Source organism: Atractosteus spatula (genome assembly GCF_055471065.1).
Source record: "Atractosteus spatula isolate fAtrSpa1 chromosome 10 unlocalized genomic scaffold, fAtrSpa1.hap1 SUPER_10_unloc_1, whole genome shotgun sequence".
NCBI classification, from domain to species: Eukaryota; Metazoa; Chordata; class Actinopteri; order Semionotiformes; family Lepisosteidae; genus Atractosteus; species Atractosteus spatula.
The window spans coordinates 1,573,240-1,590,539 of record NW_028296612.1 but is presented as its reverse complement, the minus strand read 5'-3'; positions in this window follow the sequence as shown (position 1 = coordinate 1,590,539).

The following is a 17,300-nucleotide window of genomic DNA, read 5'->3' as shown; positions in this document are numbered from 1 at the left end:
TCAGAGGAGCTGAGTCCAGAGCCGGTCTATTTGAACAGTGCAGGTAGGCGAGTCGCCATTTTGGCCGCAACGTGTGTTAAAGCAAACAGGTGAGTTCTCTTTGCTGCAAGAAAGAACGGGTTTTTTTTTTCCCCCCAAGGTAAGGGAAAGCGTTTGTATGCAATTTTGCAAAACATTTGCTTGTGCCGGAAAGCCGATAAGTGATCAATATGCTTTGTCGCATTTTAAACCGTTCTAGACGCGAGGTGAATAGTTCTGTGAACAAAAAAGGTTCATTTGCTGTGTGCGGACGTATCTGCTTACAAAACACAGTTCTGAAAAGTTGTCTTGTGTTTTGTGATTTTGATTGTGCTGGTATTTATATGTTATTCTTCCGTTTCCGTCTGAAGTGTTTCTGCCAGCGTTGCACATTGTTAACTGTTACAAAATAGTTGCACTGCGGCGAAAACCAGGTTTATGTTCGTGTTTAGTGGTTATCGGACATCAGCTGCGTTTGCAATATTTTAAAAAACCAATTAATTAATTTTGGAACTGAAAAGCGTAGCGTTCGAAGCAAATACACACGTGTAGTCGGATATGTCTTTTATGTACAGTGTGTGTCTGTACTTGATATTTTTTGCTCTTCTTAATAAGGATGTGCGGTTTCTGATATTTTAGCTTGGGTCAGTTTTATGCACAAAATCCATTTTGTTTTGGTTGTTTTTAATGTTTCTGTGATTGATAAACCAGTGCTTTAACATTATTATTATAATAATAATAATAATAAACTTTATTTTATATAGTGCCTTTAAAGTTGGCTTCTCAAAGTGCTTTACAGGATGACCATAATAATAATAATAAACTTTATTTTATATAGTGCCTTTAAAGTTGGCTTCTCAAAGTGCTTTACAGGATGACCATAATAATAATAATAATAATAAACTTTATTTTATATAGTGCCTTTAAAGTTGGCTTCTCAAAGTGCTTTACAGGATGACAACAATAATAATAATAATAAACTTTATTTTATATAGCGCCTTTAAAGGTGGCTTCTCAAAGTGCTTTACAGGATGACAATAACAATAAATAAGAAGAATACACAAGATAAGACACAATTACAACAATACAACAATTACAATAGAGGAGAGCGTGGATGGTGGTACTAAGAGAAGCAGAGGGGTGAAGAATGGATCCAGTTCAGTAAAGGCTCTTCTGAAGAAGAGGGTTTTGAGTCTGGATTGGCAGGAGCTTAGAGAAGGGGACTCTCTGATAGCCTTGGGCAGAGAGTTCCAGAAGTTGGGGGCACAACAGGAGAAGGTCCTGTCACCCCTAGAGTGTAGACTGGCTTGGGGGGACAGTCAGGAGAGCAGAGTTAGAGGAGCGAAGGGTTGCGAGGTGGGGAGTAGGGCGATGATAGCTCAGACAGGTACTGAGGCGCCCAGCCACGCAGAGCCTTATAGGTGAGCAGGAGGATTTTAAAGTCCACACAGTTTTGACAGGAAGCCAGTGCAGGGACTCCAGGATAGGAGTAATGTGATCACTTGCACTAGACCTGGTCAGGATTCTGGCTGCTGAATTTTGGACCTACTGCAGTTTGTTTAGAGTAGATTTAGATACCCCAGCGAGTAGAGCATCACAGTAGTCAATTCGAGAGAACACAAATGTGTTGATGAGCTTTTCAGCCACAGTTAGTGATAGCACAGGGCATAGTCGAGCGATATTTCTGAGATGTTTTGACAATATGCCGCAAATGTGGGTCGAGTGTTAAGCCAGAATTGAATATCACCCCCAAGGTTTTTCAATTTAGACTGAAGCTCGAGTACAGAACCATCCACAGATAGGGTTGCAGGACCGGCTCTTACGAAGTTGATGGGGGGGTGCCAAGAAGCATGACTTCAGTCTGGCTGCAGTTACGATGAAGTTCCAGAGCTTGGGGGCATAACAGGAGAAGGCCCTGTCACCCCTAGGGTGTAGACGGGCTTGTGGGGACAGTAAGGAGGGCAGAGTTAGAGGAGCGAAGGTTGCAAGGTGGGGAGTAGGGCGATGATAGCTCAGACAGGTACTGAGGCGCCCAGCCATGCGGAGCCTTATAGGTGAGCAGGAGGATTTCAAAGTCTACATGGAATTTGACCGGAAGCCAGTGCAGGGACTCCAGGATAGGAGTAATGTGAACGTTGCTGTTCAAAGATCATTAAATGTTACAAGTAAAGTGTTTTTTTAGTTATAAATGACATTTTCAGTGCTGGATATAATAACCCTGACCCAAAAAAACCGACACAGTGACTTTATCATAGAAATGCGTTTACAGCATTAATTGGCGAAAGATGAAACACAGCTGCTTTTAAAAAAAATCCTTTAGATAGGTCTCTGACATTATTTCTTTGAAAGACCGTGTTTGCGTTATCTGCGCTGGCATAATGTAAATAGTTTATTTTATAAAAAACAATCGAAAGATGAAAGCAGTTTTACTTTCCTTGAAAATCCTTTCATTATTAAGTAAAAGAAAAAAACATGTATGTAGAGGCAGCTACATTACACCTCCCCCCCAAAAAAAACTGATTTTGCTGATGCATATTAAAATGAGCGAGTGTCATTAAGAGTGTGGCCAAAACAGATAATTGCTTACACTTATATAGCGCTTTTCTGGACACTCCACTCAAAGCGCTTTACAGGTAAGGGGGAATCCCACTACCACCACCAATGTGCAGCCCCACCTGGATGATGCGACGGCAGCCATAGTGCGCCAGAACGCTCCCCACACACACCAGCTCTCAGTGGGGAGGAGAGCAGAGGGATGAAGCCAGTTCAGAGAGGGGGGTTATTAGGAGGCCATGCTTGGTAACGGCCACTGAGGAATTTGGCCAGGACACCAGGGTAACACCCCTACTCTTTTCCAGAAACACCCTGAGATTTTTAATGACCACAGAGAGTCAGGACCTCGGTTTTACGTCTCATCCGAAGGACGGCGCCTGTTTACAGTCTAGTGTCCCCCGTCACTATACTGGGGCATTAGGACCCACACAGACCGCAGGGTGAGAGCGCCCCCTGCTGGCCCCACTAACACCTCTCCCAGCAGCAACCTTAGTTTTTCCCCAGGAGGTCTCCCCTCCAGGTACTGACCAGGCTCACACCTGCTGAGCTTCAGTGGGGGGGCTGCCAGTTGTGAGTTGCAGGGTGATATGGCTGCTGGCTAACATGAGCTGTTCTACTCAGTTCTATATCTCTGCTTTGTGTCATTTTCATTCCACAGGTTTTCTCTAAAACCGAGTCCTACCAGGTTTGTTTTACAGGGTAATCTCAAGAAAAATAAACACCTAGACTGTAGATGTGTCCTGTTTCATACTACTTTATAGGGAATTTTCATCATTTGCAATATATTAGTGTATGTTTGCCAACAAGATGTCAAAGATTTAGTCAATAAACACTGTTTTCTAGACGCCAGGTTCTGTTTTGCACGGATGTTGGTTATTTTGAGAGACGTGGGTGTGAAATGGCGAGTGTGGAGTGACCAGGGCAGGTTGTGGTTCTAGTGATGGATGGGGGTGCACCTGCAGGCGGGGGGTTGGTGAGGACTGTGGGGGGGGTCTGGGTGGGGCTGTGTCTGTGGGCTCATGTGTTCATGTTTGTGGACGGGTGTCTCAGAAGGGCCTGCCAGCAGATTCTCAGGATGCTCTTCGGAAAGAGAGCCGGCAGAGGTCTGAAGTGGATCTCACCCCTGACCGGTCTGCTCCCAGTCCTGGCCTGGACTCTGGGATTCTATGTGGGAGGTGAGTCTTGGATCAGGAGTTGATGTTCACTCACACACTGAGTGAAACAAGACACCCCATCCCTGCACGTGTGCCCGTGCCCGTGCGCGCGCGCGCACACACACACACACACACACACACACACACACACACACACACACACACACACACACACAATTGCAAACTCTGTCTGGGAAGCTCTGGGACAGGTGGGAAGGGATTGGGAATGTGGGAGCTGCCTGTTAGGAAATGGGACCAGTCAGGCAGGACTGGAGGGGGGGCTACCACACAGGAGAGGGCGCCTCCAGACTTGCAGTTAGGGGACAAGGTGGGCAAGGGACCCCCCCCCCCCCCCCCCCCATCAGCCAGGCAGGTAAGTGAGTCTCTCCTTCACTGGATTTCCCTCACAGGGGACACCGGTCTTCAGTGATCCCGCGGGGATCCGATCGGAGCAGTCTGGGATCTATGCACTCCGAGGGGGAGTGCCGATGTCTTGATTGCCTTCCTCTTCCTCCCTGCCTGCTGGAGCCTGTAAGGAAGAGGAGGATGACGAAGAGCTACTGATGACCCTGGTCCAGATCTGGATCCTTGTGTCGGGGTGCCGGAGGGTGACCCCCAGGGCGGTGTCCTGACCTGCTGTCTCTCCCTCACAAGATCCTGGTCGGACTGCTGCCTCTAGACTCATGAGACATCATAATCACCCACTGGGTATTTAATACAATAATCAGTGAACTGTTTTCATGATGAGGGACAATCACTATACTGGGTGTTCACTGTAATAATCACCATAATGGGTATTCAGTATAATCGCTTTACTGAGTAATTGATGTTATAATCACTACTCTATATTCACATTGACAGACAATCACTGTACTGGGTGTTCACTGTAATAATCACTGTACGGAGTATTAATAATCACTGTACTGGATGTTCACTGTAATCATCACTGTACTGGGTATTAATCACTGCACTGGGTGTTCACTGTAATCATCACTGCACTGGGTATTAAACACTATTTTTTCTTAATTATCTTGTGACGTGTTTATTTGGAGAAATTTTTGTCTCTAACAGTGTTTTTCGTGAATTGTTTTACTACATATTCACCACGCTGGGTATTCACTGTAGTGCTTAGTCACTTTGACAGATTCACTAAGAAATAACCACTGTACTGCTTATTCACAGAAACTAGTAAGTTTCTTGCCTGAATAATTACTGACTTGTGTTTTCACCATTAATTGTTCAACACTAAACCAGTGTTTTTCCTGAATATTCACTCTATTGGTGGTCCCAGTCTGGTGAGAGCAGGAGGACTGGGGATACCTCTGGAATCCTGAAGGAGGAAAAGTCAAGAGGGAGGACAGACGCCCCAACATCAGAGCTCTCTCCCAGTCGGACTCCAGGATCTCAGGGAAGGTTCCTTCCACCCAGCCCGGCTCAGGCCTGAGGAGTCTGGGAGATCTGGGAGAAGCCAACAGGAAGAAACTCCTCCTGGACCTCGACTCTGGGAGGAGCCCAGCGCCTGGACCCCCCGAAGACTCAGGCTGGCCAGGAGGAGGAGCCCCAGCACCTGGAAACCCCCGAAGACTCAGGATAACCAGGAGGAGGAGCCCAGCGCCTGGACCCCCCGAAGACTCAGGCTGACCAGGAGGAGCCTCAGCGCCCAAGCCCCCCGAAGACTCAGGCTGACCAGGAGGAGGAGCCCAGCGCCTGGACCCCCCCGAAGACTCAGGCTGACCAGGAGGAGGAGCCCAGCATCTGGACCCCCCCGAAGACTCAGGCTGACCAGGAGGAGGAGCCCAGCATCTGGACCCCCCCAAAGACTCAGGCTGACCAGGAGGAGGAGCCCCAGCTCCGGGGCCCCCCGAAGACTTAGGCTGACTTGGGAGGAGCCCCAGCCCCCGGGCCCCCTGAAGACTCAGGCTGACCAGAAGGAGGAGCCCAGCGTCTGGACCCCCCAAAGACTCAGGCTGACCAGGAGGAGGAGCCCCAGCGCCCAGGCCCCCCGAAGACTCAGACTGACCAGGAGGAGCCCTGGGGTGTCATCAGAACCGCGAAACAAGGTGAAGAAGTGGGGGGAGAGCCTGTGGACAACACGCCTGTGTTTTTCCAGGACGGGTCACCAGAACAGCAGCTCTGGACCGGAGCAGTCGGGACTCGGTGGAGCACAGGCCGCCTTCAGGCACGTTTATTCCCACCAGACGCAGCTCCTGCAGGAGGAACTCGGCCCCCGCAGGCAGGGAGAGGGCAGGGAGGCTGTGGGATGTCCGGGAAGCTTTGGGACAGGTGGGGAGGGAATGGGAATGTGGGAGCTGCCCCCCATGTTAGGAAACGGGACGAGGCAGCCAGGTCAGATGGGGGGGGACACTGATGAGGGCACCCCCAGACCTGCATAGGACAAGGGTGTGTGTGTGTGACTGGTCAGTACAAGATAGGACAGGATACCCCCATCAGCACAGAAGGGCACGAGGTGCCAGGCAGGTTGCTCCCTGCCTGCTGGAGCCTGTGAGGCTGATGACAACGACGATGATGATGATGAAGAGCTGCTGGTGACCCTGGTCCAGGTGGAGACCTGGAGCCCCAAGAGGACCCCTCCTGTCGGGACATCAGGCGGTGACCCTCAGGACTGTGTCCTGACCTCCTGCTGTCTCTCACCCCCAAGAACCTGGCCAGTGTGCTGTTGACACTCTCGTACCCGAGTCCAACACCAGCCTCCAGCACGAGCACAAGGTCAGGTTAGTCTTGTCTCTCTTGTCACACCCAGGGCTGGAACCCACAACCCTACTAGTAAGAGAGGAGTACTGTTAATATTCTACCAGTATTGATACTGGTAATACTATTAATTTATTAGCAGCACTAGCATTAGAATCTAATTGTTATCAGTACTAAATATGCACAACACCACCATCAGCAGCAGAAGAGAGAGTTCAGACGTCTTTCATTAACTGGCTCCTGTGGGCTAACTGATGTTGGGGTATTCTCAGGTGTAATATTACTGTACAGTTGTAATGATGGTCAGTTTCTCTTGCGATCTATATCTTTAGAGCCAAGCGAAGGTTGGGCTCCCTCTGCGATGACGAAGCTCAGAGATGGCAGAGCCTTCGGACTCCTGAAACAGCTGTGTCACCTGCTCTCTGATGTCAACAACCACAAGGTCAGGGGTCAAGGGTCAGGAGTGACTCCAGTACACAGAGCGAATGGTCTCTTCTGTATTGTTGTCCTTAATTTTCCCAGATGTCCAGAGGCTGACGGTGGGAAGATGGGTGGGAGAGTGCTGTTCCCAACCAAGGGTGAGGGAGACGGTCCCACAAAGGAAAGAGAGCCCAAACACTGCAATGCAGGTTCTGCGCACAAAAGCCTCTTTTCAGTCGGTAGATGCTTGCCTGCGTTCTCCGGTCCGGTGTGCTGTCTTTCTAGTCGGGTCCTTGAGGGCTGAGGCTCCGTCTGCGAATCTGGGAATAATCCTGCAGTACCGACCCAGGAGTCCCAGGAAGAAGCGGATTTGTCTGGAAGCGAGGCCGGGGATCTCGGTGCTTCAGCTGCCTGCATCCTTCCGGACCGAACAGCTCATTTCCTGCCTAGTCCTGCTCGGTGGTTCCCCCTGGAAAGACGTCTCTGCCGTTGCAGATGCTCGGTCCAGGAGGGGGGGCTGTAGATGATGACATCATCACCGTGCGCCCCTGCGTATTCCTCAACCCCCGCCCCCTCCAGCACTTCATTCATCAGGGGCTGGGAAGACGCTGCAGCCCCCCCGGAGTCCAGAAGGCAGAGCGTCAACTGGAAGTAGACCTCCGGGTGTTTCGAAAGCAGTTAAGTGTTCGGATCGGTCGGTTAATGTCGCGGTGTTCCTCGCAGACGTCTAGTGTGCTGATCTGTGTGCCTCCCCCATCATTTCATCTGCCCAGGGCGCCTGCAGGTGTTAGAGGTCAAGTCCCTCGCAGGATCTCAAACTTCCGTCTCGCCTTCGTCGGGACCAGAACTCCCGGTTCTGCCCCGTTCGGTCCAGTTCTATCAGTTCTTTCGGCACCTGATCTGGACACGCCTGGCGCCCCTCGAGTCACGTTTCGGACCGGCCCCCTTCTCCCCGTCATAACGCCGTGGTCTCGCTGCCGTCCTACCTGGCCAGGCCCAGAAAAGAGCAGGAGAGGCGACGTTGGTCACATCCTGTCGTTGGTTACGTCCTTTGGATGGTGGTCTGTCGGCATATAACTGTTTTATATAGCGCTTTTCTGGACACTCCACTCACAGCTCTTTCCAGGTCATGGGGATCCCCTCCACCCCCACCAGTGTGCAACCCCACCTGGATGATGCGACGGCAGCCATAGTGCGTCAGAACACTCCCCACACACCAGCTCTCAGTGGGGAGGAGAGCAGAGGGATGAAGCCAGTTCAGAGAGGGGGGTTATTAGGAGGCCATGATTGGTAAGGGCCAATGGGAAATTTGGCCAGGACACCAGGGTTACACCCCTACTCTTTTTGTCAAATAATAATTGCTTACACTTGTATAGCGCTTTTCTGGACACTCCACTCAAAGCACTTTACAGGTAATGGGGAATCCCACTACCGCCACCAGTGTGCAGCCCCACCTGGATGATGCTGCAGTCCATTCCACATTCCATGCAGTCCATTCCATGTTCTGTCTACAGGGTGTTCTCGGTCTCCCGCAGCGGAGGGAGGGAGTTCGCCTCGAACCGCTCTCTCGCTCTGCTTGGCGCGAGACCTGGGGGTGTGGATATCGGGCTCTGGTCTGGGGTGTCATTGACCTGGTCTCCTGTCCTGGCCTGGGAGGATTCTGAACTTGACACCAGAGAAATAGCCGAGAGCCTGGGACAACATCATCAAGAACAGCCACTGGGCCATAAGCAGACTCTTCAGACCCCATTCAGGGTAAGAACATGGCTGGACTCCTCTGTAAAGCTGTTACAGTTCAGGGCTCTGTGGGGAAATACACTTCTGGTGCATCTCCTGTGTTCTCCGGCATTTTCGTTACAGTTGAACTCATCTGAAACCTTCCGGGGACTGTGCTGGAACTCCTTGCATCCCGACACTTGGAATCTTGTAGCGAGTCCACCAGGATGGGTACGTCTTGTCCGAGAGTTGCCGGGTACGGTGACTCCTCAGTACTACCCATGGCGAGCCTCGAGCTGTGTCTCTCGGTTCTGACAGTACCGTCTGCTTCAGGGTCTTCCTCCTGATCTCCATGACCGCAGCGCAGGTCTTCCCAGCGGCTGTGTGCTGTCAGATCCTCCCGCAGTCATCACTGGGAGGAGATCCTCCCTGGAGTTAGAGCATTGCTAATGTCACCTGGGTGTGTCAGGTGTGGGACGTATCTGAGTACCTTTCACTGTGGGGATGGGACACAAACTGGGGGACTTTTAATGTCCCTTCTGTCCACATTCAGGGCCACTGTGATCTGCAGAGAGCTGCCCTTCTCCTCTACACTCTACAGAGTGGGTTACCGAGCCTGGGAGCTGTCCAGGTCTGAGGTCAGTAAGCACGTCAGTTCACAACAAGTATGGATGGAGAGATCGGACATAGGTTGGACTCTTTCTACTGTATTATTTTCCTTAATTCTCCAGGATGTCCAGAGGCAGACAGTGGGAAGACAGGTATGGCTGGGAGTTGGAATGGAGGGGGGATACTCTCTCCTGTCCAACTTTCTCCTAATTTTCCAGGAAGTCCAGAGTCAGACGATGGAGAGACTGGTATGGTTGGGATAGAAGTTGGATGCTTTCTCTGTCATCTTTTCCCTAATTTTCCAGGATGTACTCATAATTGGAGGAGGAGTTGGAATGGAGGTGGGATGCTCTCTCCTGTCTCTCTTTTCCCCTAATTTTCCAGGATGTCCAGAGGCTGACACTGGGGAGACGGGTATGGATAGGAAGATTAGAATGGGGATTGATGGTCTCTCCTGTCTCTCTAGTTTTCCGGAGGCTGCCAGTGGGAAGACGGGTATGGCTGAGGTGTTGGGATTGACATTGGACTGTATTTTCCTTAATGTTCCAGGCTGGCCAGAGGCTGACAGTGGGAAGGTGGGTATGTATGAAGATTTGAAACCTTTCCTGTCTATTTTCCCTAATTTTCCAGGCTGGCCAGAGACTGCCAGTAGGAAGACGGGTATGGCTGGGAGTTGGGATGGAGGTGAGAAGCTCTTTCCTGTCTTTTTCTTCCTCCTTGTGTCGGTCTCTGTAACGTCCCTCTGCTTGTCTCTTGAACTGTGCGTCTTTCTTTCAGTCCAGCTGCTTGTGCTCTGTAAAACACTACACTTCTGCAGTATTAAACAGGGCTTTTTGACTGTGGATTGCAGGTTCGATTCCAGAGGAGGACACAGTCTTGTATCCCAGAGTGAGGTACTTTGCTCAGATAGACTGTTCTGAGATAATGGTTATCAGTGGCTGTACTGTAGGGAGTGGAGTGTTGACAATGGTGTACTCAATTCTCGAGAGTATTGTACCTTAATACACTGACACATCTGTGTGCTGAACTTCCACCTGAGCTGAAATTTATGTTCAATGATACACCAGTGTGCTGAAGTCTTTCCTATATTATAATTTAATACCCTCACCTGTGTGTTGTACTCTCATCTCCACTGAGTGTTAATACAAAATAATACTGGTAATTCTCAAAATAGAAATGGTAATACTCAAACTTGTATACTAAATGATACACCAGTGTGCTGAATTCTTTCCTATATAATATTTTAGCACCCTAACCTGCGTACTGTACTCATCTCCACTGAGGTTTAATACACAAAACTGGGGTAGTCAAACCTGTAAGTCTCTCCTGTACTGAGCTTTAATTCTGAATGACACCTGTGTGCTGAACTCGCACCCTGGCCTGTACTGTAATACTTCAAGCTGTGTGATGAACTCTCACTTGTACCGTGTGCTACACTCTTACCTTTACTGGGTTTTAATACTCAAAGAGACACCTGTGTGCTTTACTCTTGTGGTTTTTAATTTAATGTTTTAATACTCAAATCTGTGTGCTCAGCTCTCACCTGGACTGTACTAAAAATAACTGGTACTTTTTTTCTGTGCCTTCCTGCTGAAGCCTGTGTTCTGAACTCTCATCTGCAGTGAGCTTTAAAACAAAAACTGTGCGCTTCATTATTGTCTGTAATGTGTGGTAATACTCTGACTGGTAAACTAAACTCTAGCCTTTACTGTGCTTGAATATTCTCATGTGTGTGGTCAGCTCTTCTCCTGACTGTACTAATCTACTTCAACCAGGGTGCTGAACTCTCACTTGTACTGAGCGTTAATTCTCACATTGACACACGAGTGCTGAACTCTCGCCTTTACTGGGCTTTCATACTCAAAAGTGTGGACTGAACCTTCACGCAGACTGGACTATAATACTTCAACCAGTTTGCTGAACTCGAGCTTGAGCTGAGTTTTAATTTTCAGTGATACACCTGTGTGCTAAACTGTCCCCTTTTACTGTGCTTTAATACTCAGACCTGTGTACTGAACTCTCATCTCCCCTGAGGCTTAATACGAAACTCACCTTTACCGTGCTGAGCTCTCAACTGTACTATAGTAATACTCAGCCCTGTGTACTGTACTGTGTTATAATCCTCAGATAAGTGGACTCACAGGTCTGACTGGTACCGTTCTGCAACGCTCAGACCTGTATTCTCACCAGTACTGAGCTTTCATACTCAATACTTTGTATTGAATTGACACCTGTACTGAATTGACACCTGTACTGTACTATAAAACAAGCTGAACTCTCACCTGTACTGATCTTGAATGTTCAGTGACAGGCGTCTATGCTGAACCTTCATCTGTAGTGTACTCTCAATTTGTACTGAGCTTCAATACTCCATGACACACCAGTATGGTGAACTTTCACCTGCTCTTGTTAATAATCTTCTTTAATAAATAATGTTCTTTAATAATCAAATCTGTGTGCTACACTCTTGCCTTTAGTGAGTTTTAATACTCAAAGACACGTGTGCTTTACTCTCATGCTTTTTAATTGAAGGTTTTAATACTCAAATTTGTGTGGTCAGCTCTCACCTGCGCTGTACTAAAAATAACTGGTACACTCTTCCCTTTACTGACTTTTAATACTCAATGACACCCCTGTGTGCTTTACTCTCACCTTTACTATTTTTAATACTCAAACCTGTGTGGTCAGCTCTCACCTGGACTCTGCTGAAATAGTAAACCAGTGTACTGCACTTTAATACTTGTGACACAACCGTTTCCAGACCTGTCAACTGTACTATTAGAATACGCAGCCCTGTGGGGTGTACTGTGTTGTAATACTCAGATATGTGAACTCGCATGTCCCACTGGTACTATTTTGTAATGCTCAGACTTGTGTACTGAACTAACACTTGTACCGAGCTTCAATATTCAGTGACACGAAAGTATGCTGAACTTAAACAGTCATTGGCTTTAATACTCAAATTTGGGTGGACTCTCACCATTACTGGGCTTTAATACTCAAACCTGTGGACTGTACTATTATCCTTAAACCAGTGTGCTGAACTGTCATTTGTACAGAGTTTCGATATTCAGCGACACACCAGTATGCTGAACTCTGAACTTGTGGTGTTCTTTATAATACTCAGGTCTGTCTGCTGAACTCAGTTACTGAGCTTTAATCTTCAAGCCTGGGGTGTGGACTAAACTGCTTCCACCAGTGTGCTGAACTCTTACTTGTAAAGAGCTTTAATATTCAGGGATATGGATGTACGCTGAGCTTTCATCTGTAGTGTACTTCAATACTGAAATATGTGTGTTACACTCTTACCTTTATTGCGTTTTAATACTCATTGACACATCTGTGTGCTTTACTCTCATCTTCTTTTTTTATTAAATTGTTTAATACTGAAATCTGTGTGGTCAGCTTTCACCTACTTCAACCAGTGTGCTGATCTCTCGCGTAGACTAAACTTTAATAAGCAGTGACACATCAGTTTGCTGAACCTTCACCACCTGCAGTGTACTTGAATACTCAGTTGTGTGTGCTGAACTCTCAACTGTCTGTGCTTTAATACTTAAAATGGTGTGGTCATCTCTCACCTGGACTGTACTAAGAAACCTACATTTGTGCCTTACTGCTGAAACCTGTGTTCTGAACTCTCATCTGCAGTGAGCTTTAATGCACAAACCTGTGTGCTTCATTGTTGTCTGCTATGTGTGGTAATACGCGGACTGGTAAACTAAACTCTTAACTTTACTGTGCTTTAATACTCAAATCTGTCCTCGACTCTGCCCAGGACTGTACTAAAGTCCTTAAACCAGTACAGTCTTGCTGGTACTGAACTTAAATACAAAGTAAGACAACTGTTTGTTAAACCTTCACCTGCATATTTTAATATTCAAACCTGTGTGCTGATCTTTACTATTAGAATATTCATCCCTGCCTACAGTGCTGTTGTAAAACTGGTGTGTTTGAACTGTCACCTGTACTGTATTGTAAGCCACTGCCCTGTATACTGTACTGTGTTGTTATATATCACGAGGTGTACTTAACTGTGCTTGCACAATGTTGTAACGGTCGCCCTCTGTCCTGTATTTCAGTGTAATACGCAGCCTTTTGTCTGAAACTATTACCTGTACTCGATTGTAACCTGCAGACCTGTGTACGGTGATGTAAACTGTCATTTGAAATGTTGTCATACCCCCACCTGTGTACTGTACTGTTATAGATGGCCGGGTGTACTGAACTGTGCTTTGTACAATGTTGTAATAGTCTTCCTCTGTCCTGGATTTCCGTGTAATACTCAGACTTCTAGCAGAAATGACGACCTGTACTTGCCTGTAACCTGCAGCCCTGTGTACTGTGGTGTAAACTGTCACTTGTATTGTTGTGATTGTACAATGTTGTAATAGTCTCCCTTTGTACCATAGTTGACTGTATTACTGTTACTTGCATTATCATACCCCCACCTGTGTAGTGTACTGTTATAGATGGCCGGCTGTATGGAGTTGTGATTGTACAATGTTGTACTAATCTCCCTTTGTACCATAATTCAGTGTAATACTTTCACCTGTAAGCGGCAGACGGGGACTGGTGATGTAAACTGTCACTTGTATTATCATATCCCCACCTCTGTACTGTGCTGTGCATTATCACAGGGCTTGTGCTGTAAGATGTGGACCTATATCCTAGCCTATCACCTGTACTGTATTGTAACACTTAGTTGTGGAAGGGCAGGTCTAACCTGTTCTATTTTAAATCCTCGTAGTGTTGTAAACTTTAACCCTGCCTTCTCAGCAGTATGGTGTTGTGATGGACAGGGGGGCCTGCTCAGTTTTCTCCAGGATGGAGCTTTAGTAGAGACAGGGGGAGCTATGCTGCTGCTGAATTGTTTTCTGTGTTCTGCTCCAGCTCCCTGAGTTTCTCACCTACGCTCAGAACTGACATCAGGTCCCGGGGTGGGGGAGGTTATTGTATTCCTTAGGGGGTGAATCGGCGTCCATATTTGTACTCGGGGCCAGAGCTGCGCCTGTTCTGGGGGTGCCTCTCGAAGAAATGGGGCTCGCTGTGGAAATGCAGACTGGGTCCAGCGGGCGCTAACCCCCCTCACCCGTCTGCAGTGACAGAGAGCAGAGGGGGGTGTGACTAAGGTGAACCTGGACTTTAGGGAGAGTGAGAATATTAACCCACCCACTCCAGGTGGCCATGAGGTCCTAAAGGGTCAAGGGCAAAGGGCTGCACTCTTTTGACCAGGATCCAAACCAACCGACGGGCAAGGACATTGAGTTTTGGAGTTGGCGGAGCCCGACGCTGTTGGCGCGACGTCCTCCCAGCTCTGATGGATACTGAAGAAGTGGAGGGTTTTTTCCATAATTCAGAGACCGTGCGGCAGTTCTAACGCGTTGTATCGCCACTCTCATGAAGAAGAACTGCCAGGGGAGAAGCTGAGGTGTCAACAGCGGGCAGCCTGTGTATGGCACGCTGTGTGCACAGAGCTCGTCTGCTTTCTTTTTCAATCTAGTGCACCACCTTGCTCTTGGCTCCCTGGTGCAGTCATCCACTCCAGGCTGGACTCGTCTTGCACGGCGTGATACAGGTGGGGCAGTGGGAGAGTGTGTGTAAAAGGGGTCAAGGGAGGAGTACAGTCTAAACCCTCTGTTACTCTCTCCCTGGGACTGTCCTGCTGTAGGCCTTCCTGAACTACATTTCCCAGCAGCCCATGAGGATGATTGTGGGCAACAGGCTGCCTCCCCTGGGTTGATAAGGTGCAGGTGTTGTCAATTCAAGCCTGCAGCCAGTGTGTATAATGAGGAGCACAGAAAAGAGAGTTGAGGGATTGTTGGAATTCCTGCAGAGGGCTGGAGCCTGGAGGTTTATACATTGCTGGCAGAAGCAGTGATGAAATATTTATCAACAAGCTGGGTTATTTTTAATAAGATAGGATCGGGCCTGTTGTCTAATAACCTGATTTTCTTTGCCTGAGTCTATAGCCTCCATTTGGAACTCACTCTGCCAATGGTGTTTTGCTGCTTTCAGACACTCCAGGTCATAGTGTGACAAACTTTGCTGTGACTCTATGCTGGTCCTTGTCACAACTGCATTACCCAGAATGCAGTCTAGCATCCAGTCAGCTGACCAGCTGGAGAAATGTGATTGGTCAGGTGACATTTAAAAAGCAGGAAGTGGAGGCTCCCAGTGTTGCTGCAGCCAGAGCAGCGAGTGGAGGAAGGAGCTGCTGGAGAAGAAAGACCAGTTCACAGCTCTGTGTCCTTCACAACACAACCCCCTGCTCTCCTATAGTCAGGGCAAGAGTTTCATCTCTCTCCCTTTCACAGAGCTCAGCAGGACTGGTGTGCTTAGCTTTGGACATCTTTCAAATAAGATCTTGCATAGGTTGCATGTACTCTACTATATATATCTCATATTTTTCATTGATCAAGATTGGAAGTTTGCTGGTGACCCTGTGGCACCTCACAGATTCACCACTCCTGAGGATCAGCCTTTCTCACCTGGCCAGTAGAGTCCCTGGCTGACCAGAAGCTAAACCCAGTTGTTTTTCAGCTCAGAGGGGACAAGAAACTTGTCCTGTCCCAGTGTCCAGTTGACAGCCCCAATCCTCCACCTCCTCCAGATGAGAGACAGGCGGACAGCTCTCAGAACAAACACTTTGACAGCCACAAGGTAAGGAAACAGTGCTCTTTATTCACAGTTTGGGAGAAAGCAGTCCAGAAACCACAAGACAAACCTCAGTTCTTCTCTGAGCTCTAGGTAGACTTGCAATTGTCTTCACAGCAGGTCTTTGTGAAGACAGCCAGACTCACAGCTCCCAGGCTCAGCAGTCAGACCTCCTCCCCCTGACACAGCTCAGCTCTGCAGCTCTTCCCTCCTGCTCTGCTCAGCACAACTGACCTCTGTCCCCAGGCAGCACCAGACTGAAGGTCTCCCCTCCTGCCTTTTAACTGTCTCCCCACCAATCGTCTTCCACCAATTAGGTAGCTAATTATAGGCAGCAGGTTGTTCTCCTCGGCCTTGTTGGGGATGAAGGTCAGACAGGCGCCACTGTCTTGCCTGAACCTGCTGGGCTCTTACAGTGTGGAAATCGAGTGGTTCGGGAGAGGTGTGTGACGGGAAGGTTAAGCTGTTTTGTAGGTCTTTCTGATCAAATATAAAGATCAGAGTGTTAAATCATTGCTATAGTTTGTTTGGGTCTCAGGATTCATCTTGCTGGATGTCCTTCAGGCTCACCCTCCTCATCCTCTGTGTTGGGGCTCAGCTGTTCCTGAAATCAATAAAAATAAATCCAATTCCACTAGAAAAACTGTGTGATCAGTTCTCCAGGATGAGTAAAAGCATAATTAATGTTAATATTGTTTAAAGTTAAATGAAAACAAACAGCTTGTTTTTCAGAGGCTTTGATCCCATAGCCTCTGTAGTAGAAGCCCAGAGCTCTTCCACTGAGCCACAGTATCTCTGTGAGGTTGGGGCTCCTGTGTGCTCTTGGTCTTCCCAGCTCAGGGTTCGAAACTGAGGGATAAAAGACAGACTGAATGAGCTCTCCTTCAAGTCAGGAGCCAGTGGAGGAGTGGAGATGGTGCTGAGCTCATGACCAGGAGGTTGTGGGTTCAAGTCCTGGCTAAGAGCTGAGGTGGGTTTGCAGTGTGATCCTCCCCAGCAGTGACAGGTTGAGAAGTAAAAGCCCACAGCCCTTGTGTCTTTATTTATCAGTGTGTTACTGTTCACAATAATTAAATTAACAAAAACTCCAGGTCTTTCTAGGATTTGAACCCACAACCTCCCAGGAGAAGTCCAGAGCTCTTCCCCTGAGCCACTACATATCTTTGTAGATCTGGGGCTCCTGTGGGCTCTTGGTCTTCTTCCCAGTTCAGGGCTGAAACAGAGGGATAAGAGACAGACCGAATCCCTCTCCCAGTGGGACAGCAGATGGAGGAGTGGAGACAGTGCTGGGCTCATGACTGCAAGGTTGTGGGTTCAAATCCTAGCCGATCCCTGGTAAGTATCACCTAGGTGAGTATCCAAGGTAAGTATGTGGGCTGGGTAGACAGGAAAAGTAGAGAGGGCAGCTAGGGTGAGGGGGTGGGATAGATAGAAGGGATGGGTAGACAGGGTGGGCTGGCTAGC